This window comes from Meles meles, chromosome 6 (genome assembly GCF_922984935.1).
Source record: "Meles meles chromosome 6, mMelMel3.1 paternal haplotype, whole genome shotgun sequence".
In the NCBI taxonomy this organism is placed as follows: Eukaryota; Metazoa; Chordata; class Mammalia; order Carnivora; family Mustelidae; genus Meles; species Meles meles.
This window is the reverse complement of record NC_060071.1, coordinates 121,766,391-121,789,159: the sequence shown is the minus strand read 5'-3', so window position 1 is coordinate 121,789,159 and position 22,769 is coordinate 121,766,391. Positions and strand designations below refer to the sequence as shown.

Sequence of the window (22,769 nt, the reverse complement as noted above, 5' to 3'; positions counted from 1 at the left end):
CCCCCTTCCCATGCAATTTTAATACCCCAGATATATTGCACATCTGTTTGTGTACTGGGGCCCTTCGAAGGGCGACAAATCATTGTCATAGTTAAGGGTTTTTTCCACCCCACCCAAGAATCAATTTCAGCCCTGCCTTGAGCATGTACAGCCCACATGATTGCAAATTCTGAGTGGGTGAGGTTTGAACGAAGCTGTTTTGAAGTATCAGGAGATCCACTCTGCCCTTTCCACTGTCCTGCCACCACAGTCAAGCTGAGCTCGAGGACCCAGAAGGGAGACCCCTCAGAGTCTGCTGCGGCCACCTCACTACTTGCTGACCACGGCCCCTCCGCCCACCACCTCCCCCCTGCAGCTCTGTTGTGGCCCCTGCCTGGCCCTGGTGTCCCCTGGAGCCAGGGCTCAGCCTGGAAGCGGGTGCAGCGTGCTGGGAAGGGACTCAGAGACACCCAGCCCAGCAGTTCCAGTCCTGGGGTGCATGGAGGGAAAACTCGAGGGATTCCCCTCCAACCCCCTGCTCAATCTTATAAACATGTAAGTATGGGCATTGTCCCTGGGAAAGTACCCTGCAACTTTCATAAAGTTCTCTCCTAAACGGGCAAGAGATGGTCCTACCAAAGCTACCCTCCTCGCCTGGGTTCCCTGTGGCTCCCTCCAGCACCACTCCTCCCTCACCGAAGCTCTCCCGTCCACACCCCTGCCCATGACCCACGTGGAAGCCACAGCCCTCTTTCTCTAAAATAACCAGGCCTTTTCTTCCTTGCTTAAAAGCCACTGAGATGGCTTCTTATCACAGCTGCAGTAAAACCCAAACTCCTCATAGGACCTATAAGGCTCAGCGTGATCTGGCCCCAGCTCCCTCGGCGTCGCCCATCACGGCCACACACCATGAACTTGCCACAAAGGCCTGCTGTCCGTGGCTCAGGCCTCGGCTGCATAAGTGGCGGCCTCTCGGGGTGCTGTCTCCTGCCTTCCCCCCCACCTCCACCTCCACCTCAGGCCTGGCTCCCTTTATGCAAGATCTCCCCTGACTGCCCCACATAAGCAGCCCCCCACCCCGCCACCCTCACACCAGCTGCTTGACGGCTCCCCAGAGCCCCCAGAAGCACGCAAGATTGCTCTTGCCGGTTTGCTTGTCTGCGGCTGCTGGTCTCTCCCCTCCACGGGGATGCGAATCCCAAGAGGCCAGAGTCCAGGGGCGCCTTGAACGCAGCCTGGCACCTCACACGTACTCACGAACACTTCTGGAAGGAATAAGTGAAGACCATCGCCTCATTTCACAGGTGAGGACACCAAGGTTGCCAGACGCCAGACTGAAGAAGGAAGCCTGGGCCTTCCCGCTGCATGTCCCACCTCCCTGCCCCCACCGGAGACTCACTCCCAACCTCTCAGTCTCTAGAAGACGAGGACTCCCCCTCCGGCTCAGCTCTTTATCCTCTCCAGGACACAAGCCTGGAGTCTCAGTGATGGTGCTGGAGGGGAGTGCTTCTTGGTGTTTTTAATGGTGGTGAGATATATATAATATACCATTTACCACGTGGAGCATTTTTAAGTGTACAGGTGATCACTCACACTCTCATGCACCCAGCACCACTGTCCGTCTTCAGAACTTTCTCAATTTCCCAAACTGGAACTCTGTTCCCATGAAACACTAACTCCCCATCCCCCTCTGGTCCCCAGTCCCTGGCACCCGCCGTTCTGCTCTCTGTTCCTGTGAATGTGATGATTCTAGGGCCTCCATCTAAGGAAATCGTTCCGGGTTTGTCTTTTGGTGACTGGCTTATTTTACTCAGCGAAATGTCCGCGGGATTCATACCTGCTGTGGCATTTGCAGAATTTCCTTCCTTTTTAAGGCTGAATAATATTCTATTGTATGTATTTACTATATTTGGTCTTTCCATTCATTTGTCAGCGAACTTGAGTTGTTTCTGCCCTCCCTGTTGGCTGTGGCTGCAATGAACATGGATGTTCAGTTATCTATTTGCGTCCCTGCTCGCAGTTCTTTTGGGTAGATACCCAGAAGTGGAATTACTAGATCATATGGTAATTCTATTTTTAATTTTTTGAGGAACTGCCATTCTGTTTTCCACAGCAGCTGCACCATTTTACATTCCCACCAATGGCGCCCAAGGGCATCTTCTTGTATTTTGCTTTTTGTGTGTTTTGGTTTTGCTTCTACATTTTGATGGTGAGAGGAAGGGGAAAGGGGCAGCTGAGGTCTGTAACCCCAATACTCAGCTCAGTGTGTCAAACCATGTCTCCCTTCACCTTCCTCTTGCCAGACCTCCTATCCCCAAATCCCAAGCCCACACCTGTGGGGCCAAACGGTCTGGCTGGCTTCTGGATGAGAAGTGGACCGCAGCACAGGGCCCCAAACAGTCCCCCGGAGCACTTTCTCGGGTGAATGAAGTCAGAGCGAAAAACACATCCTGTCAGGTCTTAGGAATTCACTGGGAGTCACTAGGCTGAAGCCTATTGTTTACTAGCAGTGAGTGTACACGTGTGTGTGGGAGGGGGAGGGGGGCAGGGGGGTTGGGGGCAGGGTGGTGCCGGGGCACTGGCTTGTCCCTTCCTCCCTCCTAGGCCAAGAGTAATCGAATTCTGGCGACCAGAGTCAAAAATATTCAAGTCTGCAGGGCATAGAAGAAACATTTACTATGTTTAGATTCAAGTACCTCCTACCTTCACTTGTAGCCAAAACAGGATTTGGGTGTTCGAAGAGCAGTGGCTTTCGAATTTAGGTAACATCCAAATGCCCTGGAAGATCTGTTGAAAACAGATTATTGAGCCTCCCCTGTGGGGTTTCTAAGTCAGTGGGTCTGAGGTGAGGCTTGAGAATTTCTAGCATGTTCCTAAGCTGATGCTGGTGTGGCTGGCCCTCTGCATTCTAGAAGGTCTGGGATTTGGCTCCCGATAAGTGGCAGGATAACACAAATTCCCAACCTGGGGAGCAGAGGTGGCTGGAGTGGAAACTGAAGCCCCAGCAGGACCTTGCGGGCGGAACCAGGAGACGGCCCATGCGAGGTCAACAGCCTGATTCAGTCTCTCAAGAAGCAGTGACTGGATCTGTCAGGATACTCAGCCCTCGTATTTGCAAAATCCTTCGCAGAGCATTTCACACATGCCCCCACCCTCATCTTTGCAACGGCCCAGTTATTTCCCCCATTTGAGGGATGAGGCAGCTGAGGCCCAGAGAGATGGAGTGGCCTGCCCAAGGGTCCAGCTCCTCTGTGTTTCTCCCGCCCTCCAGGGGCCTCCAATCTCACAGGACAGGAGCAGCACATGCACAAATTACTACCACACGACAACAAGGCAGGGTATGGCGGTGCTGTAAGCATCCCTGACACTCACATTTAATGTTGGTTTATTCTTTTCACTCCACACACACCCTCTGGGGCACAGCATCCCTCTGTCCTGCCAGGTGGATGGCGGACATCACCAGCGTCCTCCTGCCTCAGTGGCCAGGCTCAGTGAGACCCACCCCACTTCCATTGTTTCTGCACAAATCTGCTCTTGGAAGGGGCATCTCTACCTGTCCAGCTGAAGAGCCCTCAGCTTCTTTCCTTATCTTCATCCAAGGCCTCCAGTTAACTATCCTGTTCTACCATTTTCAACTCCTAAATATTTCCCACATCAGTCTCTTCCCCTTCAGTTTCCTCACCAGTGCCCTAGACTGGCTTGGTCAAGATGTCATCCCCAGAAGCAGCGCAGTGGCCTCCTATTGGATACTTGGCTCCATCTTACCCTCTGTAAAGCCATCCACTCAAATACAAATCTAACATAACCGTTCCGACTTCAGATCCTTCAATGGTTCTCCAATCTTCCTTCCTTCCATCCATTCATGCATCCATTCACTTACCCGTTCACACGACAGAAACTTACTGAGCGGCTATTGTATGGAAGCCACCGTGCCAGACACTGTCACTCAGTGTAACTCAAGCTGCATTTACTCTCATGGGACAGTGAAGAAGACAAGCGAAACCAGCTCCTGAGGAGAGCACAGGATTTTAAGGGAGTTCGTAGGAGGTAACCCAGCCCAGCCCCAAAAGCTCTCCTGAGCAGCAAGTCAAGCTAAGACAGAAGAAGGGGGAAGGGCTGCCCCAGCAGAGGGAAGTTTCTGTCTGTGGAAACAATGTGTGCAACAGGCCAACTATGAGAGATAATGGGCACTTCTGGGGAACTGAGAGTAGCCTGGCATGATGGGGTTTAGGTATGAGGAAGTGTGGCCAGAGAGGGGAAAGAAGAAGCTGTAGCCACTGACAAGGGAGGTGGATAAATCGGAGCCAGGGGCAAATCTGAGATGTTCCTCAGCACTTGGTCCTTATGAGCTGTCAGAAATTATTTGGTAGGTGGATGGAGAAGTACAGAGGTACATGGGTGGGTGGGTTGAGTGGGTGGGTAGATGGAGGGCAGGTGATGAGGACATGAATGTCTGAGGGTAGACGGGCAGATGGGTAAGCGAATGGGGAGAGAGATGGAGGAATGGGTGGGTGGATGGGTAGACGGATGTGTAAACAGCTAGATGGGTGCCAGGTAGGTGGATAGATGGGTGGGTTAATGGGTACAGAGATGGATGAATGGGTGAGTGGATGGGTAGAAGGGTTTGAGGTTGGGTGCTGGGACAGTAGGGATGTCATTCATAGAAAGAGAAAAGGAAGAAGGGAGATTTACTGTAGATTTCACTCCAGCAGCCGGGAATCTATACAAGGCTCCAGAGCTGGTCCGAGGCTCCAGCTTTCTCACCTGGTCTAATCCCAGCCAGCCTCCCCTTCTACCGGTTCCCGACAACATGTACCCTCAGATGGCAACTACGCCTTGCCAGGAGTGTCCTTTCTCTACCTGGTCTCCGTAGGAAACTCGCTTCTCAAAAATCAAGGGTCACAGTGGGTGCAAAAGTAATCTGTAAATGGAAGAACGCAGACAGAGTGGCAGGACCAAGCCACGTCAGCGGAGAGCCGTCCACCCGCCAGGAACCTTCCCGTACACTCGTTCTCTTTCAACACCACTCTTATCAGTGCTCACTTTACAGATGAAAACACTGAGGCGCAGAGAGAAGAACCGACTCGCTCCAGATTCCACAGTTACAATGTGGCCGGCCAGGTTTTGAACTCAGATCGGCCCACACTTTCTTCTGTGCCATGTTCTCTTTCTCTCCATCACGATTATCACTGAGCAGTCACCCCCCACCTCCAGGCCTCACGGAGCCCCAGTCCTCAGATGCCACCAGGAAGGCCCCCAGGCTTAGTCCTGGGCTAGCTCCCTGCACCTGGCAGGTGCTCTGCTAGGTCAACTGTTTCCTCAGCAGCCCCTGAGGAAAGCCCATGGTGTGCCGCGTGCGTGGCTGCCCAAGGGGTGGAGGTCGGGGCGAAGAACCAACACAAGGAGCCCCTCCGTCTACCTCAAATGCTTTCATCATGCCTCTAAGAAACCGAGAGACTCCACACAAAACAACCCAACACCTCGAGGCAAATCTTTACACAAATGCCCATCAGCAGGGAGGCCTCCGAGGACTTTAACGACCATGAGAAATGAGCCCTGAAAGGAAGAAAGCACGGCTTTGTGGCAAACTCAGAGTCTCCTGCACATTCCCAGCCAGCAGGCGGAGGGGCTTGACGCTGGCCTTGAGCTGATGCATAAACAGTGATCTAATCTTCGCGTCTCTTCCGTGAGCAGCACACAGGCACGCACGCAGTTACTCACGGAGCCCCGAGCCCATGGAGTGGGGAGTTCCCGGCAAGCCCAGCTTCCCTTCCCTTCAGCGGTCAAACCTCTACATGCTTTTGGAGGCTGACATTTCCCTCCAGGACAGAAGTAGAAAATATGGACTATATTCCTTCCTTGGTCCTATTTGGCTCCCAACTGTCCTCACTCCAGCACCAACAAGGAGGAGACAGTGTTGTTTCTAAAGCCCTCGCAACTGTTTCGAAGTTTGGTCCCATCGGGGCTCCAGCGGTCCCTCTAAGGCGAGTGGGGCTGGTACCACTATCCCTTTGAATCCAGAACCCAGGATCATGGCATGAATTTGCTGCCTTTTAAGCTCTTTCGACCACAAGCCACAGCAAGAACACACTTGACATTGTAACCAAACCCGCACAGACATTATACACACGCATACTAAGAAACAAACTTCCCCAAAGCAATACTTACCCTACTACTTGTCACGCACTCTGATCATTTCTATTTCGTTTTTCAAAATGCAGGTCGTTAGCTACTAAATTGATTTCTTGACCCACTAATGAGTCACCATCTTCAGTCTGCAAACAACTGGGCTGATCCCCCGCCTTGCTCGGCCTCCAGACCCCAGGAAGGCGATGGCAATCTCTGCCGCCAGGTGAGGAGCAGGCAGGGAGCAGCGGCGAAGGGGGACTCTGGCTCTTCTCTGACTGTCCACCCAGGCTGAGCTCTGCCCTCAAACCTCAAACAGCCAGGCTCCCTCCAGCTGCTCCGGAGAAGCCTGGAGGAGGAGAGTGGACCCACTCTGATGGGCCCAGAGGAAACCCCAAGCCGGCCACCCTGCCGCCAGGACCTGAGCTTCCCCTCCAGAGATTTTCCACAGACCACACCTCCCCAGCTCGGTCTAGAAAATCCCAGCTGGAGGCTGCCCATTCCTGAGCTGAGGCAGAATCATGTGAACTCCGATCTGGTATCAGGCTGGGCGGTTGCCGAGGAACACTCCCCAGCCAAGGATGAGAGCGGGGGACTGCATCCTTGCATCCTCAGAATGCTCGTCACACACCCCAAGGGGGGCAGGGAGAAACCTTGCCAGGGCTGTTCAAGCTTCTGTTAGGGGCGGGGGCCTGGGGAGTGGGAGGCAGGGGATGCCGGGAGGAGCCAAGGGTACTAATTCTACCCATCAAACCACCTTGAGCACCTTCAATACCAGGAATGGGGGTGCAGGAGGTTGGACCCCTGCCCCAGGGGTCCTTACTTGAGCCATTCAGACAAGCCAGGGCTCCGGTAACTAGAATGTACTGTGGACACAGGCAAGGACAATGGGATAACGGCCAAGGACAGGGGAGCATGGCTATTTCCGCTCGCATTCCCTGCCTGTCACCCTTCAGCCGCTCCCAAGGAACATCTGGGTCAGTGGGTCATACCTCACCTCAGAAAACACCTGGGGAGCTGATACAAATGAATGCCAGCCCCCATGCCCTACCTCGGATGGATGAAGTCATCCTTCCTGGAGGGGAGGCGTGAGCACCAGTGTTTCTCAAAACGTCTCTGGACAAGCCCAGCTGGCAGCCAGGTGCAGCCGTGCTGATGGGGTGGAAGCAAGTTGGGTCCTGTTTTGCGGACCAACAGAACCAGGGCGGCAGAGGAAGGCTCTGGGCGCTGAAGAAGGCAAGCAGCAATGTTGTAAAGCGGCCTGGCCCTGAGCAGGGGGCCGGCCCAGGGCTCTGGCTTCATGGGGGCCTGCTGTCTCTCAGGAGCATTTACTAAACTTCCTCAGTGCAGCGGGATTGAAAGAACCCCTGGTGGTGACCCAGGTCAGGCCCCTCATTTTACAAACGGGGAAACTCGGGCACACAGGGGCCAAGGCTCTAGACCAGGGCCTTACGCTAAGCGAGAGAGCCGCTGGCTTCAGGCGCCGCGCTGGGTCGGGAGATCCTCCTTCCCTTTGACGTGATCTCCTTGGAACCTGCTGGTCCGATAACATGGCTGGAGCCAGAAAGCCAACATCTACCATGTCTTGCGGCCACTGAGAAAGTGCATTCTCTCTGGCCCATCGGGTGATCTGTGGGACTCATCCTCTCCAGAGGACGAATGGCTGTGACAGTCCCTTGGGGGGCGGGGGGACTATATTGGTAGGAGTGTCAGAAAAAAAATCTCCTCCTGTGGGGTGGGGCCCGCCAAGCGCATGCTTCGGTGGCAGCTGCTGCTAAAGGCTGCATCTCGTGAGAGAGGGGTGGAGCAGGTTAGACCCCGAGGTTTTCCCTGAGCCACGGAAGTGTGGCTGGCGTTCCCCCATGTCACAGGAGGAGCGGGTGCGCGAGGGGAGCACGGTGAACTTAGTGGGGAATGCCGGCCCCCGGCGGACACACAGGCCCGGGAGAACGCCTCTGGCTCTCTCTCCAGGCCGGCCCCGCCTAACCAGACAAACACAGACGGGACGGTCTGTACCTGCGGGAACCACAGATGCCGCTGCCTCCCTTCCCCCACCCCAGGACCCCCAGAAGAGCTGCCTCCAGGCTGCCCAGCCCCCTCTGCAAGCCATAGACACCATATTTTACCTGGAGTGGGGAGCCTTCCTCTCTCGAGGGCCAGAGATCCCCTCTTCCTCCCCAGTGGGCCCTCAGGACTGTAGGTGCAGGGGTGATGCTTACTTTAGTTTAACTCAAATCAGCTGAGCCCACATCCTCTGAGACACCCACTCAGGAAGAGAAAAAGGAGCCCGTGCTGTGTTCTACTTTGGTGCCACGATTTCGTCTTTAACCTAAAACGGGAAAGAACGACTAGAAACTGTGATGATGCCACGTCTTGAGCTGGGTGGCCTGAGGGGTCCTAGGGACCCCACCACTTTGACTCCCCTAAACCTCACTCAGTACAACTAAGTGCAAAGTAATGAGTTTGTAATAAAAACAGCCTCCAGAGAAGCCCTTGGCCTGCCTGCCCCATTCATACTTCTGTCCTTACACCCAAAGTGACAGGATCTTGGAGCGGCTGTTGAGCAAAGGGGGGAATTTCGTGAAGGGCAAGGGCGCCTGAGCTCCATGGGATACGGTGACCTCCCAGGGGTTGCCAGGGTCCACCTCTGTGGCTCCCTCCATCCTGGAAAGACCTAGGGCCTAAACTGTGCCAGGCCTGCCACCTACAATCATGGTCTCCTGCTCTCAGCCCTCGGTGACAGCAGTCAGGAAGCATTGTAGGTCCCCATGAGAACAGCAGCCCCAGAAGGTCAGACTGAGCCCTGGGCATCCCTGTCTGCCCCCAGCATAAACATCTCCTCCAAGAACCTTGACTCTGGAGGGCTGGTGGACTTTTCCGAGCCACTCTGAAGCCTATGATTTTGAGGGCAATAGCACCGTAGGCCGTAAGGCTCTTGGGCACCCACTGGCCCCTAGAAGTCCAGGCAATTTAAGAATCACTGTAGGGAGAGCCGTGGAGTCTGCCCTGAGCTGGGAGCAGGTGGCAGCAAGCCCAGGGGCAAGAGATGAAGGTTAAATCGGAGGCTCTGGGACAGACTGTGCAGGCTCAGTCTCCGTGCTGCCACTGTCTGGCTTTGACAGTGACCTTGAGAAACTTCAGACCTTGCTGACCGATGGTCTCCTATGAGAACCAGAGAAGATGAGGTCCAGCAAACACCTGGCACCTAGACGGTCCTTAGATGTTAGTCAGGATACGGTGATGATGGGCCTGGTGATGATGGCGGAAACAGGATAAAACAAGGATAGGAGGTCCTGCCCCATGATCTGATTTACCCTGGGAGGAGTGAAGGGTGGGCAGGCCAGCTTGGTGAGGTGGTTGTTACAGTGCACTACCTGGTTCCCTTGGCTACTCTACCAATTTGGGGCTAGCTGGGGGAAAGGACTTGGAGGCTCCCTGAGGGCTCAGACAAGTACAAGTGTCTTATCGTGAGCCATGTGCTATTCGACTGCAGGGACCTTTGTTGGCTTGGGTCTTGAAGGCTGGCCTTGGCCTTCCCCAGGCCTTCTACTTTCCCACAGGCTTACATCAGAGGAGCTGATGCAAGGTGCAGTACCGTTGCATTTAAAGGTGGCCAGGTGTGAGGTTAAGATGGCTTCAAGGACCAAAAAAAGAACCAGCAGGGAACCTCCTGGAGTGCCTGGCACCATGGCCTTGGTGGGGTCAGGGAAGAGGTGGGAGCGACTCAGGATCCAGGAGCATGGTCATTGCCAGTCGGGGAGCGTGTGCTTAGTACCTGGTCTGAGCACCTTTCAGATGCTTCCTGTTGTAACTTTTGCATCAGTCCTGTGTGGCGGGTTTATCCCTGTCTTCGAGCTAGGGCAACGGAGACTCAAGAATGCCAGCAGCTGGCCTGGGGCCCCATCACTAGGGAAGAGCAGTCTTTGGGGGAACTGACCCCAAAGACTCTGGACCACTGTATGAGTTTCTTGTTGCTGCTGGAACAAATCCCCACCCACTTAGTGGCTAAGAGAACACAAATTTCTTGTCTTACAGTCTAGTGGTCAGAAGTCTGACATAGTTTCCCTGGGATGAAATCAAAGTATTGGCAGCCCCGCATTCCTTCTGGAAGCCCTAGGGGAAAATTCCTTCCCTTGTCTTTTCCAGCTTCTAGAGGCTTCTGGCATTCCTTGGCTTTCAGCCCCCTTTCAGCTTCCAAGACAGCAGGGATGGGTTGAGCCTGTCTCTTGCCGTTTACTCTGGCCTCTGCTCTCAGCCTCATACCTCCTTCTTGACTCTGACCCTGCTTCCCCCCTCCTCCACTTCTAACGATCTTTGTGATGGTACTGGGCCTGCCCAGGTAATCCAGGACATGGCTCCTGCTATAAGGGTCAACTAATTAGCAAGCTTGATTCTACCTGCTCCCTTAATTTCCCTTTGCCACGTATGGTAACATATTCACGGGCTGCAGGGGCTACGAACTGGACATCATTTGGACGGGGGTCATTATTCTGCCGACCATGCCTCCATATTGTCCTTATTAAAAACCCTACAGAGCAGTGCTTCACAAATGTCGGTGTGAATCTCCCAGGAAGCTCGTTTACATGCAGAATCTGGTTCAGTAGGTCTGGGGTAAGGCCTAAGCACATCTAACAAGCTCCCAGGCCCCTGAGCCAGGCCTGCCTTTCTCTCTTTTGTAGCCCCACAGTGCTTGGTACCATGCTGCCCAAGGGGCTGGCTCTAATAAATGTTTGATAACTAAAAGGGGGGGGGCGCGCAGCTGGGGTGAGGGGCTCGGAGGTGGAGGAGGTAAGGAAGGAAACAAAGACCTGGGCTTTTCCCCCCACGCCCACTCTGAATTCAGGACCAAGAAGGGAGCGTGATGGAACCAAAGCCACGTGCCCAATCCATAGAGCCACCTGGGGAGGCGTGGGGAGTTAGGATAGAGCCTCTGGGCAGGGGGTGGGCTTGGAGCTGTGTCCCTGCAGGGGAGGGCAGGCAAGATGGGCAGAAGGTGGCTAAAGTGTGAAGGAAATGAGGAGGCCCCATCAGCCCTTGCTCTGAGGCTCAGTCCATGGCCAACCACTTCCTGACCTCTTCTTAGACTCTTCAAGGCCAAATCCCTGCTCTGGTCTTCAAGGCAGCATCTCCCAGACGAACTTTAGGAAGCCCACCTCAGTATTCCTGGGCCTGCCCTGGATTCCCTCAAAAAGAATCACTTCGGGATGAGGTCCAAGAGTCTGGCCTTGGAGCAATTCCTTTGGGATTTTCTGACACATGCCAAAATCTGAGAAGCAGAGCTTGTTCAAGGCCCAGTTCAAATGCCACTTCCTCCACACAGCCCTCCTTGGGTTCTTTTTGTCTTGCCTTGACCAACTCGAGACTTCTGAAAGGTGAGGTCTGGGTGTTCCACTGCCTTGACTGCCAGGGAGCTGGGACCAGGGCTCCTCCTACAGAGAGAAGGCGGCTGGCGAGTCCCGAACAACAAACAGGCGGTGGACAAGGGGACGCTGGGGGTCGGGGGACGATTCTTACATATTTGGAGTTACCACTACATGTGAGACGCCGAGCATCCCAGAGCGTGCCTTGGTGATGCCTCACAGCAGCCCCGTAAGGTAAATATTATTATCCTGGCTTTACCACCGAACGGACCAAGGTCACAGAGCTGGCTCTCGGCAGGGCTGGGGTTCAAGTCAAGTCTAAATTAATTATATTTCAAAGATTAACAGGGCAATGGGTGGGAATTTGCTCATGCCTCTCTCCCCTTCTAGACAGTAAGCCCCAGGAGGAAGGAGGAGCAGGGTCTGTTTTGTTCTCTCCCAGGGAGAAGGTGGGTCAGCCCCAAATAAACACACGACACAAATGTGTCAAATGTGTGAATGAATACATGAATCTCAAACCCACTTCTTCCTGCAGTCCAGTGTGGCTGAAACTGAAGTCAGGAGATGAAGGACTGGGCCAGACAGTCAGGCTCTGGGGTGAGGCAACAGGAAAGAGGGTTGGTTTTGACTCTGAAGACATGGGTGGGTGGCCGTGTGAAAATACTTTACAGTGGAAACCTCTCTCTTTGGAGCGTCTGTGGTCTTTCTGAGAAGGTCTCAGCTGTCTTGGGCATCCTTCCTGCTTGGAGCCAAAGCACAAACCACAGACCTGGAGGTTGCCATGGCTACTCCCGGGGCCTGCTGCCCTCTCCGGCCTCCTGCCTCCCCACTCACGGTGCTCCAACCCATCAGTTAATAACCTAATAATGTAGGACAACAGTCACTCCAAACACCCAGGCAGCAACCCTCTTGGAAAACAAACAGATTTTTCCAGGGAACTGAGAGAACGTTGGTGCTCATTACATTCAGCCGGAGCCACCTACTAAAATCCACTTTTCTGAATCCAAATTACCTACCCTCTTCCTGGCTTCTCCCTCTTGTTTTAAGGACAAGGGATTGGCAGAGCAGGGGACTGAAGCCTCCAAGGGACCAAGGACACAGACACTAGAGAAGCCACTATTTAAGGGGGCCTGCTTCATCAGCCTGGAATCAGGCCCAGAGAGTGATCCTGACCAAAACAGGCTCTGTGATAAGGCCCTCGTTAGGGATATCTGGATCTCTACTGGTCTTCTTTGCAAAGCTGAATGAATTTGTCACCATGGCACCCAGCAGGGGGGAAAAAAAAAGCCAATGCACAGGGAAGGCTTTCAAGTTGGGGTGGATTCAAGATAGTCAGAAATTATGTGATGTTTTTCTCATTGAGAGACAGCCTCGAAGTCCCCTCCCCTTGAATTGCAGTGAGCTCTGTTGCTACTGAGGCCAACTCTGAAGAGACTGGAAGCTCCCACCTCCTATCACGTGGGATAGTTGCCCTTAAAACCTGGCTGCCATGCTGGGAGGAGGCTCAAACAGCCTCTTGGAGCAGCCCACATAGACAGGAAACCAGAACCTGAATGACGGTCCCAGGTGAAGGCCAGGATTACCTGGCTTGTCGCATGAGCGTGTGATCTTAGAAGAAGATTCTTCTGTCCCAGCTGGCCGTATCAGCCGATGCTGCAAGGAGCAGAGATATGCCATCCCCCCACCCCAACCCTGCCCAATCACAGATTCCTGTGCAAAATAGATGAATGCTCTTATTTTAAGCTGCTGTCTTTAAAGTGGCTTTTAACACAGAAGGAGATAACTAGAACAGGAGTTCTAGTTGTTTTTTTTTTTTTTTCCAAAATCAGGTGAGCGTTTGTCATGGGCTAGATTCATTCATATAATTTTCATTTTTTAAACAACCTTGTGAGGTGGATACAATAATAATCATTTTCCCCATGAGCTACTAAGTCTCAGAGAGGGAAGGTATCTTGTTTGAAACCAGTCAGCTAGGAAGGACAAAGCCCATTTTCCCACTGTTTGTTGTTGGATGAGGCTTCTCTCCTTACAGTGTTCCTGTGCCCAGAAGGGTGCGACATAATGGCAATAACAATATTCAGACATAATGTTTAGGGAGCACTGCAAGGCTTTCAAGGCAAAGTCTTCAGCTGCATGATCTCAGGACCACCGTAGGAAGCAGGCTCTACCATCATGCCCATTTGACAGAAAGTAACACTGAGGCTTAAAAACAGAGTCACCGATTGGCCTAAGGTAACAGGGCTAATAAAAGGAAGAGCTGAGATGTGGGCTGGAGTCATCTAGCTCTGGAATGGAGCTCTCAGCGGCAGATGCCCTAGTCTATAGCTTCCACACTGCTCCAGCCCCTATTCCTCTGTTAAGCCTTCTTTTCTTCAGAAGCTTACCTGTGCCGGCAGGCAGGGGGAGCAAGACAATCACGTCATCTGAACTTGGCCCATTCTCACATCTTTTTTGATCTCACCACCCGCCATGCCCATGCGGTGGCCCGGGCTAGTAGTTATTTCTGATTCACAGAGACCCGGCGCCAGAAAGTGACAGCCTCTGGCTCCAAGTCAGCGCTCCCTCCTCTATTCCTCCTCCTAAATCCCCAAAGTGTCTTCCTCTGCCATTTGGCCACCACGTCACTGTTCTCCAGCTTGAGGACAACGTGTGTGTGTGTGTGTGTGTGTGTGTGTGTGTGCGTGCGTGCGCGCGTGTGCGTGTGTGTGTGTAATTACCAGGTGGTCACAGAGCCGGCCGAGGGGGTGGCTGCCAAAGCAGGCAGCAACCGCGGACAGAGACATTCCACCCCAGAGAGGGACCGGGACGCGACGGCGGCGCTGGGGGGCAGACACTAGGCTGGCCGCAGCCGCAACCGCGTCTGCCCGCTTCCGCTAGGCGTCCGCGGCGCTCATCCCGGGTGCGCCGGCACTTGGCCGCCTCCGCCCGGCCCCGAGCGCACGCGCACACGCCGCCGCTCCCGCGCTGGCCCGCCCCGCCCCGTGCACCCACGCGGGCACGCGGCGGCTACCGCACTTCGTCGCTACCGCACTTGGTCGCTGCGCCCCGCGCACGTACACGTGGTCCCCACGGGTCCGCAGCCTCAGCGCGCGCTCGCGGGGCCGGGCCCGGGGAAGGCGCAGAGCTGGCTGCCGGTGCCTGGGACCGGGCCGCTCTCCACAAGCGGTTTCCTGGGGCGCCAGGGACCCTGCGACCGACTGTGGCGAGGGGAAGAGGTCTGGCTCCGGGGGACACATACCTGCGCGGTGAAGGGCCCAGGGTGCCGGTCGCAGTTACCCCGCGCGCCTTGTCCGCGCCCCCTCCTAGGGCCAGCGCGCAGCACGCAGGGTGGGCACTGCGTCCTCTGGTTGCGGGCAGAAGCGGTCTGGGAACGCTGGCGGGTCCATTTCCTGGCCGGGCCTTCCTCCTCCTGGTGTCCCGATTTCTCCCATCCTCTGTCCTCTTCCCCTCCTTGCCCCCGCCCCCCGTCGGGCACACCCAGCCCTTGCAGGTCCTTGCCCTGCCCTTCATGACCACAGGCCCCAGGCTAGGCGCCTGCCAGGAAAAACCACAGTTGCTCAGACCTGTCCTAGAGGTACAGCCCTCCCAACCCCCGCTACCATTGTGTCCCCCGCACAGGCTCTGGAGCGCCTAAATGTGGGCTCAGACGGGCCTTGCTTGCAAAAGGACAAGGGTCCTTCTCAGCCACATCCCTAGGTCAGCTGAGAGAAGAGTCCAGGAAGCACCTTTCTGTACTTTTCAAGTCCTTATCCACAGCGCTGGCACCTGGTAGCCACTCAGTAAATGCAGTCTGTAGCGGCTGCCCTGAGCCTTTAGCTCAGCCCCAGTGGCCCAACCTGGGAGCCTGCCCTTAGGTTTTCTGCCTCCTGGATCCCTGCCCTGGTGCTTCCTGGCCCAAGTGTGCCTGAGTCATGGGTGGCCCGGCACAACACAGAGGACCTCCTGCTGGTTTTGTTGAGAATTCAAGGAGGCGATACAGCCGGGCTGCCTGCCCTCTGCCCCCACAATCTCCCAGAGAACAGCAATAACCATAGCCAGGGCTTGCAGTGTGGAGCACGTAGTGTGTGCCAGGCACCGTGCCAAGCACTTAGAGGCACGGAACACAACTGATCCTCGCCCCTCTCTTAGGTACATGCTGTTATCATCACCATTTTGCACATAGGGGGATGAGGCACAGAGAGGTCAAGTAATGAGCCCAAGGCCACGCAGGTGGTGAGTGGAGGCACTGAGATTCAAACCCAGGCAGGTGAGGTCAGAGCCAGTATCCTACCCAGCCTAGCTACCTTCAGCAGTTCCTCCAGCATCTCTGCTCTTTCACCCTTGCAGATCTTAACTCTGGCTCCTGTCCTCATCTCTGGAACTCCAGCCCCAGTTTTTAGACCCAAAAGTCACTTTCCCTATCAAGACTTCTTGGCTCTCCCAGGCAATTTGTGCTATGCTCCCTTGGCTCCCTTCCCAGCATCTTTTGCACCATCCACTGGGGGCACTGGCACCCAGTGGTCTCTGTGCAGGACACTCACTCCTGGCCCAGCCCCTGGCTCTGAGGAGAGCACCCTATTCCTGTTTGCAGAACAAGTGTCTTGGAGTGACACCGCGGGAGTCTGCAGAATCTCATGCCATCATGGTCATTAGGACTGATGATCAGGTGGCAGGATGGAGGGCAACCAGAGAGCAGGCAGAGAGGTAAAGAGAGAAGTCGACGTCTCACCTTCAGCTAAGCCCTTCGGGTGGCTCAGAGCTGCCCGCTTTGTGACTGGGTCCCTCGGTGAGTCTCCGGAGGGAAATGGACAGTGACAAGAGGGGAGAAGCTACCCTGGCTAGGCAGGCAGGGGAAGCAGAGGGAACCCAGAACCTCCCAGCAAGCTCTTCTCAGAGGCTGCATGAACCCCTTGGCTGGTCCTCATTTTGAAATTCTTCCTCCTTGCAAAATCTTCACAAATGGAGTTTTCTGGATTAACTATGCATGCCATAAAAATGCACATCTGCTTTTGAAAAATCGCCAAGCTGAGAATAGTTGTTAAGAATTTGCCCTCAAAAGCCAGAGTATCTAGAGTTTGAGCCCCAGCTCTACTACCTACTAGTAGGGCAACCTTGGATAAAACCCTCAACCTCTCTATGCCTAGTTCCTTATGTGGGAAATGGGGACACTGATTCAAAAGGGAGTTGAGACGATTCCACAATAAATCAGGAAAAGTTCTTAGCTCAACACCCAGCAGATATTAGGGTTCCATAGATGTTCGCTGTTACTGTCCCCCCCTACACACCCTCTTATATATGGCTCTTACCTTTTGAATGCTTACTGTGTCCCTGGTGCTTATGAATGGTCTCCTCAGGAAACTGAGCTTCAGTGAATTACCCGAGGGCACTCAGTTCTGAGTGTCTGAACCCGGACTTGAACAGAGTCCTAACTAAAGCTGCTTCTTGCAGCAGTTATGATCGGTCTCATCCTATCCCCCCAGGAGACAAGTGGGGTGTTTTAAAGCCCATGGTCAGTTGCCAGATCCAGGATTCTGGCTCCCAAGGGCACAGTACATGCTGTGTAGGAAGTTTGTTACAAAGTGAATCCCATGTGGGCTACCAGGTGCACAATTCAGGGTGGGGGGTGCGGGGAGGCATATACATTGTAACTTACAAGATGGTGGTCCCTTCTCTCCCGGTCTAGCACTAGGGATCTCCAAACCCAGAACCTTTTACAAGTGTCAATACTCTTCAATTAAAACAAGCTCCGTTTGGATTCATGCTTCACTTTTTAAAGACAGAACAGCAAGGCACCTATTCTAGTTATTTAAAGATCCAAAATTGGCCAGTGGAAAAGGGTTGGCATCTCTGGCTCTGCTCTCCCTAAGAAGATGCTAGATTTGGAGAAGTGGAGATTCATTGTGCTGCCTACAATGTCGCCTTTTGGCTAGACTTTGCTCTGTTTCTTGGTGTTAAGATGTCCAGTCCTTGGCAAGGGGAGCAGAATTTGTTCTTTTGTAAGTAAAACCTGGCCTTGTAAACAACAAACAGCTCACTAAGTTAAAATGATGTATGCATTGTTTTCCAGAATCTTCCTGGTTCTAGGGGATGGCAAATTATGGCCCATGCTCCTGGAATGCTGATTTGAGACACTGTACTAATAACCATCTTCCTTGCCCACAGCAATCATCTCCCACAATGGGCTGGCCTCCAGAGACGCGGGCAGAATTTCTCCATACCCGGCATGAGTGACGTTTACGTCCATTGCTTCTTTAACAGCCTCTCCTGCGTTTTTGGTCTCGGCGTTTGCTTTTCCCAGTGTCTGCTTAGGGAAGCCCCTGCAGGTGGTCAGAAATGGCAGCAGAGGGGATGGATGAAAGACGGTCGCACCAGGGCCAGAAGTGTGCCGAGGACTTCTTATCAGCCCATCCAGAACCCCTCTCTACCTGCCTCCTTCCTAACTCCATGGGTTGGATCGCAGGCCTCCATTGCCCTCTGGCTTCTGTTGGGTTTGGCATTGGGAGGCGCCAACTGGGATCAGAGGATGGCAGGAGAGTGGAGAGGAGGGAGTGTTTCTCCCCCTGCCAGGCTGGCTGTCTGCCTTTAGCTACCGCTGGAGTCCTTGTCCGGCACTAATCTTCCCTCTCCTTCCAGCCTGGGGGAGTGACAACTGCCCCGACATGCTTGCCTCAGGCTCGTGCACCGTCCTGCCCTGGTTCCCTTCCCCCAACCACACCTCGGAAAAACCGCGCGTGGGTTAACCTCCCCTCAGTCACCCTGCCCAACAGTGCCTCTGCTTCCTGCCAAGACCCTGATGCACAAACGTGGAGACCAGATGTCTCTTCCCTGCAAACTCGCATGAATGGAAGAACATGCACACAGTTTATGTGCACAGATTATCTACTTTTAAAAAATTACTGTTTCTTCCAGTTTGTTCTTCCAATTAGCACAGCTGGCCAGCCTCAGAGGAAATCTGTCTTTATCCCCGGAAGAGCGGAATGAGGTCCTGCTTCCTCACAGGGCTCCAGCCCCAACCCGTCGTCGTCGCCCCTGCTCAGCTGCGGGGCTCTGCCTCTCACGGACTCCCCTGCCCTGTGCTTCCTGTTGCCGTGAGCCTCCTAGCTACTCCTTTTGGTGTGTCAGACTTTCCTTTTGAGAAATGCTTGTCACCATAGAGTCAGGCTTGTCCCTGGACAGTTTCAAGCAGCAAGAAGCTGGCTTTTTTGAGAATTCTCTTTCCTGGCACCAGCCATACTCCAGCAGGTTTGGGCCTGAATGGATTAATCAGACTGACTGACTTGGTTAACACAAGGTTGTTTCCGCTCCCACTCAGATAATCCTTGGGCCCTCAGACAGTGTGACTAATAGGGCCACCCGAAGGCAGGAAACTCTGAGGCTGGTGGAGAGGGAGTGCAAGTCCAGAAGAAGTGTGAGTGCACACATCTGGCACACTGGGGAAACCCTGTTGCGTGCCTGGCTGGACTTCAGACTTCTGGAGGAGGCCTTCAGGCTAGGCTCGCTCAGTCTTAGGCAGTTGGGAGAGGGATGGGGGGAAGCATCTGATCGTCTGGGTTCAAATCCTAAACCTGTTGCTTTGTGGTTGGGGGAGCTCTGGCAAGTTTTCAGGTTCCCTGCAGTCTGCTTTTCCTCCTTCAAAAATGGAGGCAATAATGAAGTTCAGCGTAAGCATGAAATAGAAAAGTGCTCTCAAGAAATCTGTTGACATAGAAACCAAGGGCCCGGCCCAGCCCAGCAGGTGCTAAGAGAGCAGGTTATGCTAGGAAGGCACAAAGGGGGCTTGGCCGACTGTCATCGGGTGGGTCCCAGCCAGCTTTGACCAGCCTCTGCCTTGGTTCTCCTGCTTATGGAGAATGGACGGAATCCTGGATCTTCATCCTGGCTATGGGACCTCGGAAAGTTACCTGACTGCTCTCTGCCCCCATTGCCTTATCTGTAAAATGGGGATAATAACAGGACCTCACAGCGTTGCTAGAGTCAATGAATTAATAAGTATAAAACTCTTAGAAATATGCCTGCCCCTCCTGGGTGCTCAGGGGATGTTAGGGCACTCCTCTCCATCCAGTGCCTGTGGAAGGCTTGTGTGTTCCCCTCTGGCTCAAGTATGCAAGCTTCTCCATGATGGCGAGCTAGGAAAGTGTGGTTTAGTGTCTTTGGTTGGTTTCCTGTGGGGCTCATATGATTGGGGTGTGGCTGTGGAGGCAGGGCAGAGGTGAATTTGACTGGCGGGTGGCATCCAGGGGCTCTTCCAGACTCACCTGCCTGGACCCCCGAAAGAGAAACTTTGAAAGCTCCCTGCTGTTCCCTGGGATAGGCTTGGGTGCCTCTAGTGGGGAGGAGAAAGGGCTGACATGGGAGGGGACTGGCGGAGAATCTGTGACCCAGATGGGGTCTCCCCCAGAAATCTCGGTGACAATTCTCCCTCTGTGTTGGGCTTCAGACCTTGCCTGGTCTCTCCAGGCTCTGGGATCCTGGAGGTGAGAGTGGTGACAGAGAGGCAGTTAGGAGGTGAGGAGGTTAGGAGGACGCACATGGTGGAGCCAGACTGCCCAGGTTCGAATCCCGGCTCTGCCACTTGCCAAGGTATTTAATCTCTCGGTGCCTCTCCTGTACAGTGAGGGTGATAATGGTGGCACCCGCCTCAGGGTGTTGGGGAACGTGCTCAGAACGGTCCCTGGCCCAGAGTCAGTGTTCAGTAAACGGCAGTTATTATTAATACATCACTGGCCACAGTGCCCTGTGATGAACCAGGACAGCTATTACGCAGCCTGCATAATGTTCATCCTCAGAGATGTCCATGTCCCAATCCCCAGGACCTGTGACTGCGTTGCCTTTCATGGCAAAATGGACTTTGCAGGGGCTGAGTAGCTCAGCTCAGGTCAAGGATTCATGGGTCATGGGATGGAGGCCCCGTCTGGATCCACGTTCAGCGGTGGGAGGGGGCGGGGCGCGGGTCTGCTTGAGATGGTCTCCTTTTGTCCCTTCCCCCACTCTCATGAGCACTCTCTGTCAACTAATTAATTAATTAAAAAGAGGGAGCAATGGGGCATCTAGGTGTCTCAGTGAGTTGGGCGTCCGACTCTTGGTTTTGGCTCAGGTCATGATCTTGGGGTCCTGGGATTGAGCCCCGTGTCTGCTCAGTGCTCAGGGGAAGCCTGCTTCCCCTGCTCCTCTCCCCCCTGCTCTCTTTCTCTCTCTCAAATGAATAAATGGGTCTTTTTTTAGGAGACTTTGCAGGTGTGATTCATTTAAGGATCTTGCGACGAGAGTATCCTGGGTTTTCCACGGGTGGGAAAGACACAATCAGCAATAGTCGGCTTTGAAGATGGGAGCTGGCCACCAGCCAAGAAATGCAGGCAGCTTCTAGAAGCTGAAAAAGGAAACGAGATGGATTCTCTCCTAGAGCCTCCATAAAGGAACTCCACTGTGCTGACAGCTCGAGACCCACTTCTGACCTCCAGAATTGTAAGATGAGATTTGTGTTTTAAGCCACTAAGCTTAGAGTGATTGTCACAGCAACGCTAGGGAACCCATACAGTGTCTCGGAGCCAACACAGACGCGTCCTTGAAGGGGGAACCACGCTGAGCCACTGCACATTAGATATCAAGCTTCTGTGGTGTCACCCATACTGCTTGTCCCGTGCAGGTGTGGGGAACACACTGGACCATGGAACTGAATGTCCCCTGGGCACAGGCAGCGCCAGGGATCGAAGATTCAAGGGCAGGGTGCTCAGGATGGGCTCAGTGGGTTGAAAAAGGCCTCCTGGAAAAACTGGGCTCTCAAACAGGGCCTTGAAGGATGGAAGGTGTGGGGTGTGGGCAGGGAGGAGGAAGTGGAGGAGGAAGGAAAAGCCTTGCTGGAGGTGGGGGTGCCCAGCAAACCAAAGTCAAGAAGGTCAACCCAGCTATGCATTCATTATTCATTCATCTATTCAACCCCTGTGCTCCAGGCCCCGTGGGGACAGACACCTGGATAGTGAAGTGAGTGAGATGGACCTGGTGGTCGTTCTTATGAACTTCTGCTTGGGAGTGGAAGCCAATACTCCATTACAGTAGAGCATAATGACCCTTAAAACAGGAGAAGTACAGCTGGCTAAGGAGGCCCATCTGGGTGGGCTTCCTGGAGGAAGTGACCCTTCAGGGATGGATACACTGAAGGCTTGTTCTGCATCACTTCAGGCACAGTGTGGTGCTCTGTACTCAGTAGGGGCTGACTGATAGAAGTTTGGCCATGTATTTTGTTCTTCCCTATCCATTTCTCTCTTAACCTGTTCTGCACTAAGGAGAAAGTCTAGCTGGGTGTCAGTATGCCTTTAATTCTTAATTCTTGTTAATCTCCCTTTGTAAACTAGAGAACTAGCCTCAGCTGTGTTCTGCAGGCAACAGGTGCTAATCTAAGTTTAAGACCAACACTGCTTGGTTTTCCTTGTTTTTATTTGTTCAATTGCCTTGCTTTTGTGGCAGAGGATACTGATTTCCCACTTCTCTGAGTGAAACACAATTTCCTTTTAAAAATAAGGGTATTTAAGTGCCCCAGAACCATGAGTGTGTGGGGGGAAGGGTTCTCCCTCCTGTTCTGGAGTTGACCACTGGGGTCCAGTTGAAGACCAAAAGGAGCACCGAGAGTGTCCCTCAGCAGTGGGCCTGACCGCTCTGGGGCTTCCAGTCCTAATCCGGGTCCCTGGTCCACATCTGCAGGGCTGGGGAGGGTGAGCCCTGAGAGGCTAAGATTCTCCAAGTGAACTCTCGTGGAGTGGGGTTGGGGCCGCTCCAGAGAGAGGAGCCCAGTGGTCCATCTGCTTAGGCAGGTGATGCTAATCAGCTCGGTGCGCCTTTTTGGTCGGGAAGGAAAGAAGCCTGGAGAAAGGCAGGAGCCGGCCAGGGGAGACTCAGCCCCCTGCATGTCCTCTACTTGTCCTGCCCGCTGGTGTGGCTAAGTGGATAGGGAGGACAGGAGCTGAGCTCCCATAGGGCTGTCTGTGGGTTGGGAGCCAAGGTGCCGTGTCAGGATCTGGACAGTGTGGAGACCCCAGGGGTTTTTTGCATGGTGTCCCCGAGGAGCCACCCAGGGGCCATCAGGGCCAGTGCAGGCTGGCCAGAGAAGGGATGACCAACAGTGAGAGGACATCGATAGGGGAAGGCTGCATAATGGGACACGTCCTGTCCCTCCTGCCCCCAATACAGGAAGGGAGTCAGGCCCTAGAGGGGTGAGAAGGAGGGGGCCCTGGTCCCTGTCCTCTCTTCAGAATATAGGTTCTCTTTGTCCTCTGTCAGGTGCCCCAGGGGTCATTCTGGGGTATCAGGGCTTGTCCCCAAGGTACCAAAAAG

The 22,769-nt window shown here is 54.0% G+C and overlaps 1 protein-coding gene across 6 annotated transcripts in view; it reads right to left on the bottom strand.

Moving 5' to 3' along the window:
* Positions 1-22,769, bottom strand: part of GPR68 (G protein-coupled receptor 68) — a 29,029-nt gene that overhangs the window by 4,678 nt on the left and 1,582 nt on the right. Inside the window, exons 1-2 of one of the 6 annotated variants that reach the window (XM_046008138.1) lie at positions 8,232-8,292; positions 7,157-7,332 (exon numbers count right to left, since the gene is read on the bottom strand). The exons of 1 other annotated variant lie outside the window; for it this stretch is intronic. The gene's annotated coding sequence lies outside the window, so the exon portion shown is untranslated. Of the gene's footprint in view, positions 1-6,147; positions 6,518-7,156; positions 7,724-8,231; positions 8,293-14,703; positions 14,877-22,769 lie in introns of those variants that run through there. 4 more of the 6 variants (XM_046008137.1, XM_046008142.1, XM_046008141.1 and 1 more) reach the window with 4 other exon arrangements.